The sequence below is a fragment of the Paroedura picta genome, chromosome 6, assembly GCF_049243985.1.
Source record: "Paroedura picta isolate Pp20150507F chromosome 6, Ppicta_v3.0, whole genome shotgun sequence".
Classification (NCBI taxonomy): domain Eukaryota; kingdom Metazoa; phylum Chordata; class Lepidosauria; order Squamata; family Gekkonidae; genus Paroedura; species Paroedura picta.
In genome coordinates this window covers 42,411,493-42,426,891 of record NC_135374.1, presented here as the reverse complement: position 1 = coordinate 42,426,891, position 15,399 = coordinate 42,411,493, and the positions used below count along the sequence as shown (strand labels likewise).

Here is a 15,399-nt window from a genome sequence, read left to right as displayed (position 1 = left end):
AACACAATCCTCCTAATGAGTAGCACAAGCCATTCAGAGAGGCTCTTCTCCCTCTCTGTGATGCTGCCCTTGACATGCGGATCACAATGGCTGCCACCATGTATGAGTGCTGCTTGTGGAGGGGCCCAAAGTGGTCCTTGAAACCTTTTTGGAGCCTTTTGGCAAGCCCACGCGTGGCTGAAATAATGTCTGCAATTCCTAGGCCTGGGTCTGCAAAGGGGGCCATTACCTCACTGTTCTTTTGGACCATGGGGAAGGCCAGACCCAAACTCACCACATCAGATGAGAGCATTTCTGTGAAGGTCTTGAAGGGCCCAAGAACCTTCACAGTCTGGGAAAGGATCTCCCACTCTGGGTAGGTGATCCGTGTCTTAGCATCAAATATTCCTGTGTCACAGACCGAAGCATTGGGAGCTCTCCTCTGCTCCACCAAGTGCGCGAACACACCATGGGTGGAGTTCCAACACGTGCTGAGGTCTTCGATGAGGCAGTGCAGTGGCATGCCCATTAGGACCTGCCTCTCCCAGATGATGGGAGGCCATCATGCTGTGGCTGAAGTAAGCCATGATCCTCTGCTACTTCATGGTGAGAAGCTGGAACTCACAGATCTTGGTGGTCAAGGTAACTTTCTAAATAGAACCCACCCCAAAGGCATTCTTAACCACCAGGTGAAGAAGGTGGGCTGCACATGAGATGTTCTCCAGGCCCGATTCCTTGGCTGCCTTCTTCATGTTCAGAACACCATCTGTCACCAAGAGTCCCTGGTGAGTCAGGTAAACTGCTCTGGGAGAATGAGACATTTATAATGTGTTGCAAGGCTCCTCCCTCCACTTCCCTGGAGTCTTTCACCAATCAGGAAGGGCAGGGATCCAAGCAACAGGTAGTAGGCCACACAGCTGATGGGACCCTGAAAACATCCACCAGGGAGGATGATCTGAAGAAGTCCCATAATGGACCCTATTGATTCAGTATGTTCTATGCAATTCTATATATCTATATAGAAGATATATAACCTTGTATTCTGTGTACCTTATCTGTCCTACCTTGTTTCATCTGCATTCTTGACATGTGGCACTTGGCTGAAAACCAGAATTCACCACAAAGATCTGACTCCAGGAGGAGGACTGTCATATTGGTTCATTTCCCATTGTTTCAAGTCCAGCTTAAAAGGACTTTGATTCAAAATACCTATTTTTGATCAGATTGAGTTGGTAAAATGAGTTGGTAAAATCCTAATTCTGTCAGGTGGATCAATAACTGGTTGACAGATTGTACCCAAGGAGTACTTGTTAATGGTTCAGCATCCTTTTGGAGAAGAGTGATGAGTGAACTGCCCCAGGGATTTGAATGAGGGATTAAAGGGGGTACTTATTAAATTTGTAGATGATACTAAACTGGGAGGGGTAGCAAACACAACAGAAGACAGAATCAGAATGCAGGATGATCTTGATAGGCTCGAGAACTGGTCTAAACTGAATAAAATGAAATTCAATAGGGACAAATGTAAAGTTCTGCATTTAGGTTGTTGTTGTTGTTGTTGTTGTTGTTAGGTGCGAAGTTGTGTCCGACCCATCGCGACCCCATGGACAATGATCCTCCAGGCCTTCCTGTCCTCTACCATTCCCCGGAGTCCATTTAAGTTTGCACCGACTGCTTCAGTGACTCCATCCAGCCACCTCATTCTCTGTCGTCCCCTTCTTCTTTTGCCCTCAGTTGCTCCCAGCATTAGGTTCTTCTCCAGGGAGTCCTTCCTTGTCATGAGGTGGCCAAAGTATTTGAGTTTCATCTTCAGGATCTGGCCTTTTAAGGAGCAGTCCCCATTTAGGTAGGAAAAACCAAATACACAAATATAGGATGTAGGAGACTTGTTTGGCAGTAGTATGTGCGAAAAGGATCTAGGAGTCTGTAGATCATACATTGAACATGAGCCAACTGTATGACTCGGTAGCTAAAAGGGCAAATGGGATTTTAGGCTGTATCAAACAGAGTATCATGTCCAGATCATGGGAGGTGATGGTACTTTGCTCTGCTCTGGTTCGGCCTCACTTGGAGTACTGTGTTCAGTTTTGGGCACCCCTGAAGAAGGATGTAGACAAACTGGAGCATTTCCAGAGCAGGGCAGGGGTCTGGAGGGGTCTGGAGACCAAGATGTATGAGGAAAAGTTGGGGGAGCTTGGTCTGTTTAGAACTGGACAGGAGATAACTGCGAGGGGATCTGATCACCATCTTCAAGTATTTAAAAGGTTGCCATATATAGGATGGAGGAGAGTTCTTCTCTCTTACCCTGGAGGGACAGACCAGAACCAATGGGATGAAATTAATCCACAAGAAATTCCGTCTAAATATCTGAAGAAGATCCTGACAGAGTGGTTTCTCAGTGGAACAGGCTTCCTCAGGAGGTCATGGGTTCTCCATCTTTGGAAATTTTTAAACAGAGGCTGGATAGCCATCTGGCGGAGAGGCTGATTCTGTGAAGGTTCAAGGGGGGGCAGGTTGCAGTGAATGAGCGATAGGGCAGGGGGTTGGGCTAGATGACCCAAGAGACCCAACTCTTATCCCATGATTCTATGAAGAAGCACATGTTTGAAATACAGGAGAAACAGAGGGAATCAGATTTACCTCTGCTTCATAGTTTTTCATGTGACTATGGAAACTGATCTGCAGGACATTTATTGAATTATGAATCTAATACAAAAAAAAGGCAGAAGGAATGTAAAATACTTACTGAAAATAATTATGAATGAAGATTGTGGCATAATTCAACAGTGGCAGAAACCAGAATCCCTGGGGGGACAGTCTATTTGCCCCAGAATGAAAATCTGAGTATAATGTAGTATTCATAGAAAGTCAGAGGTGCAACAGAAATCAGTTTACTTGCAGGGAGGCAAGAAAGATACATCAAAAGGCTACTGCCTCTCAGTTTTATTTCTGATTTACATCCTTATGTGAACTCTATTTGTTTCATCCTTGGAAAAGTGATTATGATACAGTGGTCAGAATTCAATCTAATTAGCTGTACTGGGAGGGGGGAGGAATTCTATAATTTCCTAAAAATCAAACTGGAATCTGAATTGTGCCATACCATCGGTCAGCTTTCAGGCAGACTGAGTGTCACCTTGAATTTGTGTAATGTACCAATGCAGCATTTCAGAATACTAGTGATGACATGTGAATACCTTGTCCTCTTCTCCCAGCCATCCTCCCTGTTAGCCTAGTTCTCCCACCTCCCTCTCTTCCGCTCACTTGGAGTTCTGTTCCAGTGAATCCTCCTATCTCTTTCTTTTCCCTTTTTGCCAGAGGCTTCATGCTGATCTCTCTTTCTTCCTATCCTGAACTGGCTAAAGCCTCAAATCTTCTTTCCCTCCCTCTGACACATTCCCTTCTTTCCTTTTCTTTTGCATCTGCCTTGGGGGTATCCACATGCACCCACAAGGAGCTAAACCTGGGCTAGTGGTATCTAGCCTAATGGGACAGTTTCCTCTAGGAATTGTGTGATTGCTTGGTGGTTGCTCATTTTCCCTAGTGTGTGTGGTGTCACTCACTGATTGTGTGATTTTTTAAATCTTATTTCATTACCTTCTAAAATTTGCCTTTCCATCTTGCTTTTCTGACAATTACTGTATCAGTCTAGTTAACTTGAAACCCCTTTGTTTCCCCACTGTTGGTCTTTAAGCAGCAGCTGGACACATGCTTATCATGGATTCTTTAGGCTGATCCTTCACTGAGCAGAGGGATGGACTAGATGGCCTCTATGGATACCTTCCAATTCTGTGAGTCATATAATATTGTTCCAAATTTTTTCCAGCACAAAGATTTAATTTGGAGGAGGTATATATATATAAAGGCCATACACATGTATCTCCCCCTTTCATTGTTATAAGCTGTAGTCTGTGAGTGATCTGCTGAGCATGTGTTTTGAGGCAGATCCGCTTGATCTGCAAAATGTGGGTTGAATAATTTCACATACTGTGCATGTGTTTTCTGATCTCACATCAGAGTGCCTTTTTGCCCTTGGAGCTCAAAACTCAAACTCTGTGTTTTTAATCTATCACATGCAAATATGTTTTCTCTAGTTTATTTTAAATGTTTAATTTCTTAGTATTCTGTTACAAATGTGTGATCTGAAATATAGTGTGTGGATCACCTGTTTCAATTACGGTGCCGTGTCTGCATGTTTAGTCTTTGCTTTGTGCTTGCACCTAACAGTAATACTCCTCTGTGCTCCTGGCTCAAATCACTGGAAGAGGATTTGGGCTGGAAAATGAAAGGGAAGTATAGGTGGATGGAGTTTATATTATAAGCAAATAGAATACTAGAGAAGGTGGAACATCTTTGTATTGTGTGGAAGTTAAAGCAGGAGTCACAGTGCTCATGCTTCTTGGGAACTTCAGTGAATCTCTAAGAGCTTTAACATTTCTTTTAAGATGAAGGTGGTTTGACCCTGGATAATATGTAAGGTGAATGATAAATGTGTAAGCACATAAACATGTTATGTGATTGTTTTCTAAATGAAGAAAAGATAATGCAAGGTGACCTGCTCCCCTGCAACAGTGCCCACCAGTTCAAGATAAGTTTCTTATTTAAAATCTTTCTTTTCTTTTAGATGTCTGTGCACAGGCTGTTTTAAATCCCACGAGGACATGATGCAGATATAGGAACATGCAACCTGAGTAAATCTCACCGTCAAATGAAAGTCAGTGAACTAGTCCCACTGACTTTTACAAGTAGTTTTCCTGCTGAAGGGATGCAGTTTTTTTGTGCATAAATGCACATATGCGAGTACGTTTTATTTACAACCAATGTTTAATTTGTTTTGCATTTGGAGTGTAAATTTTATGGGTGCTGTCAGTGTAGGAGGCAAAATTTGTAGCTCCCTTTAGTAGATGGCAATCCAGTTATTCCTGCAAGTACATAAGACAGGCTGTTCAAAACTCTTCCGGTGTTATAAAGTTAAATAACATGAGGAAAATCGTCTGCAATATGTTTATAATCTGATAACTACAGTCATTGTTGAACTTTCTTTCTGACTGAATGAGAACAAGCTGTATGAACACTCCTGAGCAATTTATAAAAACAGGCCAAAAGCCAAAGCGTGTAAAGAGTGTGCCCTATTGTGCGATATTTAATGGTCCTCCATATGCTCAGTGTAATAAAATATATTAGTATAATAACAGCTCTATGCAGGGCACTTCAGCTGTCCGGATTTTGATCTCTTCCCCTTACCAGTACAATAAATTAGTGCAGTAGGTTTTGGCTTAGTGCCTTGAACATTCTTGGATTCTAGGTGAGGCTGTTTGAACAGATCAGAGAACTGAAACTGTTGATTTAAAAACTGGAGTGGGCTTTTTGTTGTTGTTTGTTGGGATTTTGTGTTTAATCCTCAGGTTCAGTGAAGGGAAGGTATTCTGTGTTGGAAGACTAGTCTCTGTGGTTATCAGGCAAGGTGTTTTTCTATTACTTTTCTTTCTTGAACTTCTGAACAGATTTATATTTTTTAATACCCTGCTTTTCACTACTACTTAAAAGAGTTCCAAAGTGGCTTACAAACACCTTTCCCTTCCTCTCCCTAAAACAGACATCCTGTGAAGTAGACGGGGCTGAGGAGAGTTCTAACATTATTGTGCTGCATGAACAGCCCTAAGGGAACTGTGACTAGCCTAAGGTTACCTAGTTGGCTGCACGTAGAGGAGTGGGGAATTAAACACAATATCATGCTGGCTCTCCAGCTGAGAGATAGGTATACAATCTGCCTGATATATTAATGTATTATTTTTATGACCAGCTGCATGTGTGAGAATTGTTTCAGCACAATGTTTGTGATGCATAATTTAAAAAAAAAGCATTGGAGAAGGAGGCTATATCAAACAGTATACCATTTCCGAGTTGAAGGTGAGTACAGGGTGAGTACATGATGTACATCTTTGGTTGCATTTCTGGTTCTAGGATCACTTGAACATTCTGCTGGTATTCTGATCCTAAAGACTCTTTGCACTGCCCTCAAAAGATTTTGCACTTACAGATACTGCCTTCTAACTATCACTTCATTAATGCCAGTAAATTATATGTACTAATCAAAACTCATTTAAAAACCCTCTATTTGTTAAGAGTTTGTATAACACATTAGAATTGAAAAAATCAATGAGGATTACTAATACTGGCATCTGGCAGAGGGAGAAAGAGGAGAAAGTGCCTGAGCAGGTGTGTCACTGACTGGGATGTTTGTCATTGGGCAGGTTTACAAAGAGGTTGCCACAGAAGATGATTATCTTTAGAGGAATGCATTTCCAAAGGGATACACTAATCACATTGGTGGCTCTGTACTAAAGGGAAGAGTTTCATTGTATATATTGGACACAAAATTTTGTTTTCTGATGCTGCACCCTTGAGATTTAAAACACATGTTTTGCTTGTAGGTGCCAGCATTCATGCAGTGTTGTAGAGTGGGGAGAAGTCAGGGAAAGCAGCAACAGGCATTATTTCTGCTGTGGTGGATGGGCAGAAGCAGCTAGTTTTCTTGCATCCCTGTGACTATAGGCAGTGTCACAGATCAGGAGGAGTGGGTGCCCTGAGCTGGATACTGCCGGATCTCGGGCCAGCTCTGGCTAGTATTTGGATGGGAGACCTCTAAGGATGCGGGTAGTAGTTCCCCCAAGGAAGACTAGGGGTCATGGCACAAAGGCAGGAAGTGGCCAGCCACCTCTGAACGTCCCTTGCCTGACTGCCAGACAGCCCTCGGGTCTCCTGGCTACAAGATACACATCTGTACATCGCCCCCGTGGCGCCGCGGGCGCCACGGACTATATAAAAGAGTAACGGGTTGTGGGGAGGAGTTAGGGTGTGACCGGTCCGGGATAAAAACTCAGAGGCGTCCAATCAGGAGTCACGAAGCGGCTCCAGATTGGGCCCCTCTGAGTGCCACTCGAGGGCCAAGTGGCCAATTGGGAGGCGCGCATAGCGCGCCTCCCTATTGGCCACTTGGCCCGCCCTGGACTCGCCGCCCACATCCACCATTTCCCCACTTGCCGCCGAGCTGGACGCATCTCCAGCAGGAGCTGCGCCTCCTCCTGTCGCCAGCGGGCCGCCTTGCCGCCGTCCCAACCGGCTTCTTATCGCCCCCCCACACACTCGCCTGCCGCCCACCCGCCGCCGCTTTCATTTGCCACACTGTCCCAGTGCCAGCCGCGAGGCGCCACCCGACGCCTCAGCCCGACGCAGAACCCCCCGCCGCCGCCCGAGGCCCGGGAGCCGTCCGGCGGGAATCGCGCCCAGAAGCCGTCGCCGCCGCATGAGCCCTGGGAGCCGCCCGGCAGCCTCGCTCCCGTCGCCAGGGCGGGAATCGTCTCCAGAAGCCGCCGCCGCCCCAGCCCCAGGAGCCGCCCAGCGCCCTCGCTCCCTTCCACTGGCTGGGAATCAGCCCCACAAGCCGCCGCCGCCGCTGCTGCCGCCGCCCGAGCCCCGGGAGACGCCCACCAGCCTTGCTCCCTTCACCAGCCCAGGAATCGGCCCCAGAAGCCGCCGCAGCCACCGGAGGCCCAGAAGCCACCCGGCAGCCGCAGCCACAACAGCTACCGGCGTCACGCCCTGAAACGACTCTTCACCGACCTGCAGCAGCCCCAGCGCGACACCAGGCACCCGGTGAGTGATCTGGCCCCAGCGGCGCTGCTGCCAGGGCCTCCCTGCCACGACATGCTAGCGCCCATTGTATTTAGACATACAATGGGCTTTTTTACTAGTGGCTTAATAAAAGAAGTAGAAGAAGAAGAAGATGCCCGCTTTCCCCTTCCCGAAGGAGGCTCAGAATGGCTTACAGTCGCCTTCCCATTCCTCTCCCCACAACAGACACCAAGTGTGGGGTGGGTGAGGCTGAGAGAGCCCTGATATCACTGCTCGGTCAGAACAGTTTTATCAGTGCCATGGAGAGCCCAAGGTCACCCAGCTGGCTGCATGTGGGGGAGTGCAGAATCGAACCCAGCATGCCAGATTAGAAGTCCGCACTCCTAATCCCTACACCAAAAGTGCCATACACCATACTGCATCTTCTGTTTTCTCTTAGAAATGTGGACATGCTGCAATTAGTAGCTCAAGCACAGATTACAGAACCCTAACAGGTTCAGTCCCACTGATTAAAGCAAAACCAAATGTTTTTCAAAGTAATGAAACAACAGTCCCTGGAACCTGTTGTATGACCTTGAGCCAGCACACTTCCTGAGTCTCTTCATGGTGTGTATGTGAAGATGGCTTGTGGAAGGAAAAACCATGATCGCCATCTTCAGCTCCTTGGAGGAAAAGTGGCATAGAAATGGCCGAACATTCTCCCTGAAGAAAGGGGAGAAAAGGAAAAGCTCACAAAGCAAGGCCAGAGGGCTGGGAGCTGTGACTTGGCTGCCTGCTCTTATCCAATACCATTCCCTGAATGCCTGAAGCAGAGATGGCCCCATATGTGAAGCCTGCTCAGTGTTGTCCTATGCATTATTTATATATATATTACTGATGATGGCTGTGCCACGCTGTTTGTGTTCGTGGGTTATCATGCCAATCTAGAGCTTCTCATTGTAGAACAGACACTTTTTGTATGAAATTTTGGAGGGAAGATCTCCTTCAGAGATGGAATTTCCTTGCAATTCAAAGACAGCAGAGTTATTTGAATGAGAGAGCACCAAGGCTGGGATGGAGAGGCTGGTGGTGGTAAACCACCCCTGAAAACCTCTTGCCTTGAAAACCCTAAAGAGTTGCCAAAAATCAGCTGTGACTTGATGGCAATTACCACCACCGCAAAATTATTGCTGGGATTCTGTTTCACTTTCTGGAAGAAACAAAACCATGTAATGACAGTAACCAATAGCTTGTATGTCTATGTAATGATAAATAAATGGAATCAAATTTAAAAAAGAAGACCGCAACTCCCATAGTCTGTGTACATTTCTAGTGCTCATAATAAAATCTGGTTGCTTTACTTAACTGGTGACGGTCCCAAGAAAAAGTCCTTATTCCTATTTAAATACACAGCATTAGAATACAGGTAGATTGATCACAGTGGCACATTTCACTTAGTTTTTATAAGAATTAACAGTCCTTCCATCTGCCAGGAAGTGAAAAATCAAGCCTGTGATCTTTGTGTTTAAGGGAGGAGATGTTATTCAAAAGTAGTTTCACAGAATATGCAGCCAAATCTTATGAAGTGGCTGGTTTTGAGTATTCAGTTTTTGCCTCATTTTTGCATGCTTGAAGTCATCCATTTGCATGTTGCTTGTTAGGGATGGGCACGAACCACATGATGAGCCAAAACTTGTGCTGAATTCTGGCTGGATCGGGGCTTGGGAGGCAATGTTTATCATGAACATGGTCTCCCAAAAAATCTTTAAGCTTTTGGGCGCAGCTACAGGCAGATCAGAGAACAAAACCCACCCACAAATGCTGGCATGAAAATGCTAGGCAACTGAGGGAGGGGGTCCAGCCTTGGAAACATAAATAGGGACCTCACTGCTGCCAATAACAGAGTTCCCATTTGTCGCAATGGGACTCAGATCTATGTAAGTGTCGGACAAGTGTGCCTGTTGTTGGTGGTGTTTTAGATGGAGAGGGTGTTCTCATGAAAGAGCTTTGCTGTTGGGTGTGGTGGAGAATTGTTTAGCTAGCTTACTTAGTCTGGGGCTGGGGGCTTTGCTTTGCCCTAGGTTTCTCTGTGTTGTAATTTTTTGTTTGTTTGCTGTAAATGGTGGAAAAGTTGGGACTGAATTCCTCTTTCACACAGCAAGCATTTTTGTTTAGCAGGATATTCCAGCTCTCTGCTTCCTTGGTGGCTTCCCTTCTTTTTCTTTTTGTTTTATTTCACACTTACATACATATTGGGCTGCAGTAAGACATGGGATGGCTCTTTGACTATTTCTTTTTTGGTTACTTGGGGTGGGCCATTAACTTAGTTTTCTGTCATTTTGCACACACAAATACACACAAGGGGCTGATTTTTGTTTGGGGGTGAAATTTGTTTGTCTTTACAGCCTGCTGACTTGACATTACTGCCAAATGCTTTCCATTTGAACTGCTATTCCTGGAGGTGTGTGCGTGTGTGTGTGTGTGGGGGGTGATCTGGGTGTGTCAGCCTGCCTCTTTGTACCCAGCTTGCCCTGTGATTTTAGCACCCAGTCCTCCATGCCTTATTTGAAACCCCCTGCAGCTGACCGGTTTCTCCTTTGTGATCAGTGCCTGCTTGCCAGCTGCCCTTCCTGCCTGTCTGGTTATCTCTCTGGAAACTTACCCACCTAGACTGCAGTTTGCTTGGGTGCTTGATGGGTCAGGTTTTCAATGCCATGGAGGGGGGGAAGGGTTGTGCTTGTAGCCACTGCAAGGTGTCCTCAATTCCCCCTGTGCCAAGTGGTCATGAACAATGCGCACAGCATCTCCCCACCCATGGCAGGGTGCCCCCAGCACATCTTTGGGGGGACTTCTGTGCCCACTTTCCCTCCTCTGGCCACATCTATAGGGCTCTCAATGGTTGCTCAAGAGTTTTTGACATTGTTGCCTAAGCTCCAGCATGATAGTGATGGCAGTGACTTGGAGGGTAGTGGTGATGGTGATGATGATGATGCACCCACCCCTTCCATATCCCAAGATTCCCAATCCCAACTCCCCGCTGCTCCTGCTTTCATCAGTATGCCCCCGTCTAGCAGTCCCTGACCTAATGCCAGGAAGTAGCCATGCTTCATACCTGCTCTGACCATGGGTGTTGGACACACATCCACTCCACCACATGGAAATACTTCCACACCCTGGGGAGTGACATGCACGGTGGAGTGATACATGAGCTGCACCTTCGTCCAGAAGGGCTGGGACCCACAACACTTGGCTACCACTGTTCTCTGGAGACACCTGCAAAGGCAACATCCCAGATTGTCACTGCTGGAGGAGAGTGCCGGCCACTCATGGGAGGTGGAAGAGGCCCACTCCCACTCAGCAGGGAGAGCTAAGGGGAAAGAGCAGGCCACTCAAAGAGGGGATTCTGGAATTGTGGCTGGATATACCATGTGGCTGCCTGATGCACCATACTTTGATCATGAATAGGAGCTGGTGAATATTTCCCTCCATGCACCGCTCTGACTGTTTTCGCACTGGAGGTTTCATGCCAGGCTGCAGGCTGGAGTTTTAGATGTGGCAGATTGCCCCACCTCTTCCTGCACCCACAGGGGGAAGCATTTGGCCTGGTGCACCTCATCCACCCCCGATTTGTGCTCCTGCACAGGAGCATGAATAGTCTCTGTGGTGAAACTGGTCACGCTCTCCAAAGCGTAAGGTCGAACTGTCCACCTAATGGTGGAACTCTGCAGTGGCTAGCACCACATCTGCCTTTCCCTCACTGACCACTGTTGGCAACCAAAGGAACTCCAGAGTAGGACCATGGCCACAGCCTGGCAGGGTGAGAGGTCCACTGCTACCTGGCTACAAAATTGTTCTCCTCCGTGAATTGAGGATGGACACAAACAGCAGCAAACAGAGAAGACAAAGGGAGTGGTTGGGCCAGAGAGATATTACCTATGGCTACCTGGTCATATATGCTGGCCCTGACATGCAGGCTATACCTGGTGCTGAGGGATGCCCTACAATCGGGGAGCACTGCTAAAGGGAATGGGGCACCACCACCCTTGAAATTAGGGCCCTACTGGGGAAATGCTAGTGCCTGACCAGCTACTTCTCTCACAGAATCAAGGCTGCATTTCAGCTGCAAGAGAGGGGGGGTGAAGAACATGAATACCGATTTATTCAGGATGTGGTCACTCAGTGGGACTCCACCCTCACCATGATTGTGTTTTGTGGAGCAAAGGAGTATGGTAAAGGATGGCATCTCCTCCATGACCGTCCATCATAGGGAAGAGGAGCTCAACATCAGTTCCATCAACTGGCTGACCCTCTCCCAAATGGAGCATGTCCTATAGCCATTCCAAAACACCACCGATATGTTCTGCACCTCCACAGCCAGCCTGGGGCAAATTATCCCCCCTTTCAAGAGCTGGAAGGTGTGTTGGACTCTGCAATGCAGCTGGGCCATGAGGGGACTCCTCCAATGGGTCAGGGCCCTGGCAAACAGGTTATGGGCAGGCATCAAAGGGGGGATATGCATCCTGGGGTCCTGGGCAGGGCTGGAGGATTGGCCCTGTCTTGCAGTGAACTGCAGTATACTACAGTTGCATACTATGTGGGTGGCTCCCAGACAAGGGCAGAGGGGGCTGACCCCGTGTTTATCTGATGATTGGAGAGAGGAAGGGCCCAGCTAAGGACATGTGCATCTGCAATAGTGCTGGCAAGTGTTTAGTCCCTCGTGCTTCCATCCCAGAGAGATATCCTGTAAGTTCAATGCCTCCCCTCTACTAGGTCACATAGGGTCCATCAGGGCATATAAGAGGGCATCCCAGAGTGGCCTGCTGCAAGTCTGATGCTTCTAACTTGCACAAGGCCTGTTCTGTACACTCCTGGACCTGCACTTGAAATCACCCCATAAAACAATGGGGGGGGCTTGTTTGGGGATTCATAACAACCCCCCCCCCCCAAGTCCAATCCACAGATAACTTGTAGGACATGTAGGGGGCATCCTGGGGAGCCCCACCATGAGTCTGATGCCTCTAGCTCACAAAGGGCCCATTCTATTCACTCCAGAATCCGTGCCTGAATCTCCCCCAAAAATACTTTCCTGGGGGCACCTTGTTTAGGTGTCTCCAACTCAGATCCCCCAAGGCCCATTCTCACCAGACTTGGTGGGCAGGTAGAGGAGAATCAGCTGAAGTTGCCCTGTGATTTTGAAGTGTCTGGTACTCCTCACATCCCGAACTTCCTGAACCAATTTGGCAGAGCAATGCAGTTTGTGCCCATCCTTATTGCTTATTCTTTTCTTATTCTTGATGGACTGATACACTGATTGATTTAGGCCATTTTCCTCACAATTTCCATTTTGTAGCAATTTAAGCTTTCATCACAGGTGTCAGATTAAGTCAAAAGCTTTTTAAAAGACCATAAAATAGTGAAGTACCAGTTTTTAAAGAATTTTTTTGCATATTTATTTATGAGGCACACAGTAAATATATGATAAATAGTTTATTTCAATGGGAAGAATCCGATTTGACTTTCATGTATGGTGTTTGTGATGGTTAGATTCTGTTTTATTATTCTGTTGCTGCTGCAGCAGATTTATTTAGTTACATTTTCTTTTACATGGATGCCTCTGTAATTGCTAGCCCAAAGACATCTCTCATTTTCTGCCCTGGGATAATTAGTTGTTCCAAACATATCTTAAGAGTGCGTAGAATGAAGAATGAGGTGCAAGAATTCATGTGCCCATCCAGTTTATGATCCTAAAGCATGAGACATAACTAAGCAGGGCACTCAAACATATACCCAGAGAGCCATGACTCCCACATCAGTAATTTTGGAACACTGCAGTTTTTCAGATCTCTGTCTCCCTTGAGAACAGTTGTGTTCAACATGAAGTGGACATTCTCCCCCCTCCCCAACAGCACACCAAAAATATATCATGAGGGAGAGAAAGAATTGGAGGAATAACGGTATCACCTGCACCATATCACCAATGACTTGTTTCTCCTTCTTGTTCAGATACCCATAGAGTTTGAGCATGGCCAGAGTCACAAGTAGGGTTATCATCATCAGCATCATTAGTCCACCTTTCTCCCTGGGACCTCAAGCAGATTACAAGTGTGATTTAAAAACTCTCCAATCTCAAGAACTGGAAAGCAGCTAATGTAACGTAATGTAATGTAAAAAGTTCCAGAGGAGATCCAGAAAATTACCATCCAGTCAATCTAATGTTGATACCAGGTAAGTTGATGGAATCCATTATTAAAGATAGAATTAGTCAGTACATCGATGAACAAAAACTACTGAGTAAAAATCAGCATGGATTCTGTGAGGGAAGATCTTGTCTCACTAATCTTTTAGAGTTCCTGGCAGGGGTATGTGTGTGAACAAACATGGACCAGGGTGATCCAGCAAATGTTGTTTACCTAGACTTCCAGAAAGGTTTTGATAAAGTTCATCATCAAAGACTCCTAAATCAACTCAGCAGCCATGGGATTAAAAACTGGCTAATTAACAGGAAACAAAGAGTATAAATGGGCAGTTTTCACAGTGGAAGGTGGTGAGCTCTGGGGTTCTGAAGGGTTCAGTGTTAGATGTGGTGTTTTTGAACTTGTTCATTATTCGGAATTGGGAAGTGGCTACGTTTGTGGATGACGCTAACTTGTTCAGGGCAGTGAGAGCCAGGGAGGCCTGGGAGGTGCTCCAGAAGGATCTGGCAAGGCTGGACAAGTGGGCATCAATGTGGCAAATGGGGTTCACTGTGGGCAAGTGCAAAGTAATGCACATTGGAGGCAAAACTTCTAACTATAAATATATGTTGAAGGGGTCCACCCTGGCAGAAACTGACCAGGAGAGAGACTTTGGAGTTTTAGTAAATACCTCATTGAAGATATCAACTCATTCCAACATGCAACTCTTGCAGAGTCCAATGAGTGTTTTAGTCCAGATTAATTTTATAGACACTTTACATGCATACAGTTTATAAATTTGTCACATTAACACGTGAAACTATCCTCAGAGAGCGATTGACTAGGACTGCTGGCAATTTAACAGCTCAAGCAATTCCAACAAGTGAAGAAAACTGCATCTCTTGCATACACAGCCTGTTCCCTTCCTCATAAAGACAGCAAAGGTTTTGACCTGGAAAGCAGGAATAATGGCTCATCCCGAGGCAGCTTCAGTGGAAGCAGTTACCTTTACTTCCCAGAGCCCAGGACCAAATCAGTCCCAACAGTTACGTAGGGAAGCAGTCCCCGCACCTCATTTTGGGATTTATTTCATTTATATCCCTCCTTTATTCCCAATAGGGATTCAAAGTGGCTAACTTTGGTCTCCTCTCATCCATTTTATCATCACTGGCAAAGTAGTTTAGGCTAAGAGAGAGGGAGACTGGCAGAAGGAGGAGGAGCAGCAGCAGCAGCAGCAGCAGCAGCGGGGAAGGATAGACAAGTTCCTTGCTATTTGATTAACCTGTCTCATTTCAGACCCATACAGATACCCCATCTCCAGAGATGCACATGTCACAACAGAGGTGAAATACTGTGCCTGTAATTGTGATGCTGCCACACACTGCTTACTATAGAAACATACAGAAGTGCTGTGGAAGCAGTCATGCAACAGTCTCATTTGGATTTTGTCAATATAGGTTGTCAGTCTTCTGTAGTTCAGAGATGAGCATATGAGCATAAACTGAGCTTTCTCTCACTACCTTCTGTTTGACTTACAGTTTGTCCGAATTGGTCCCATAAAAGTGTATGTAAATGTAATCTGTGTTATATTGTGTACAGTTTGAAGTATTGTGCTTTTCTTTTCTTATTGTTG

The 15,399-nt window shown here is 46.1% G+C and overlaps 1 long non-coding RNA gene across 1 annotated transcript; it reads left to right on the top strand.

Annotated features, from left to right (window-relative positions):
• The first annotated feature begins 667 nt into the window (after nt 1-667).
• On the top strand, nt 668-5,072 carry LOC143840668 (uncharacterized). Its single transcript, XR_013232297.1, has 3 exons — nt 668-764; nt 3,677-3,770; nt 4,604-5,072. It is a non-coding gene; the product is annotated as an uncharacterized LOC143840668 (long non-coding RNA).
• The last annotated feature ends 10,327 nt before the right edge of the window (nt 5,073-15,399 follow it).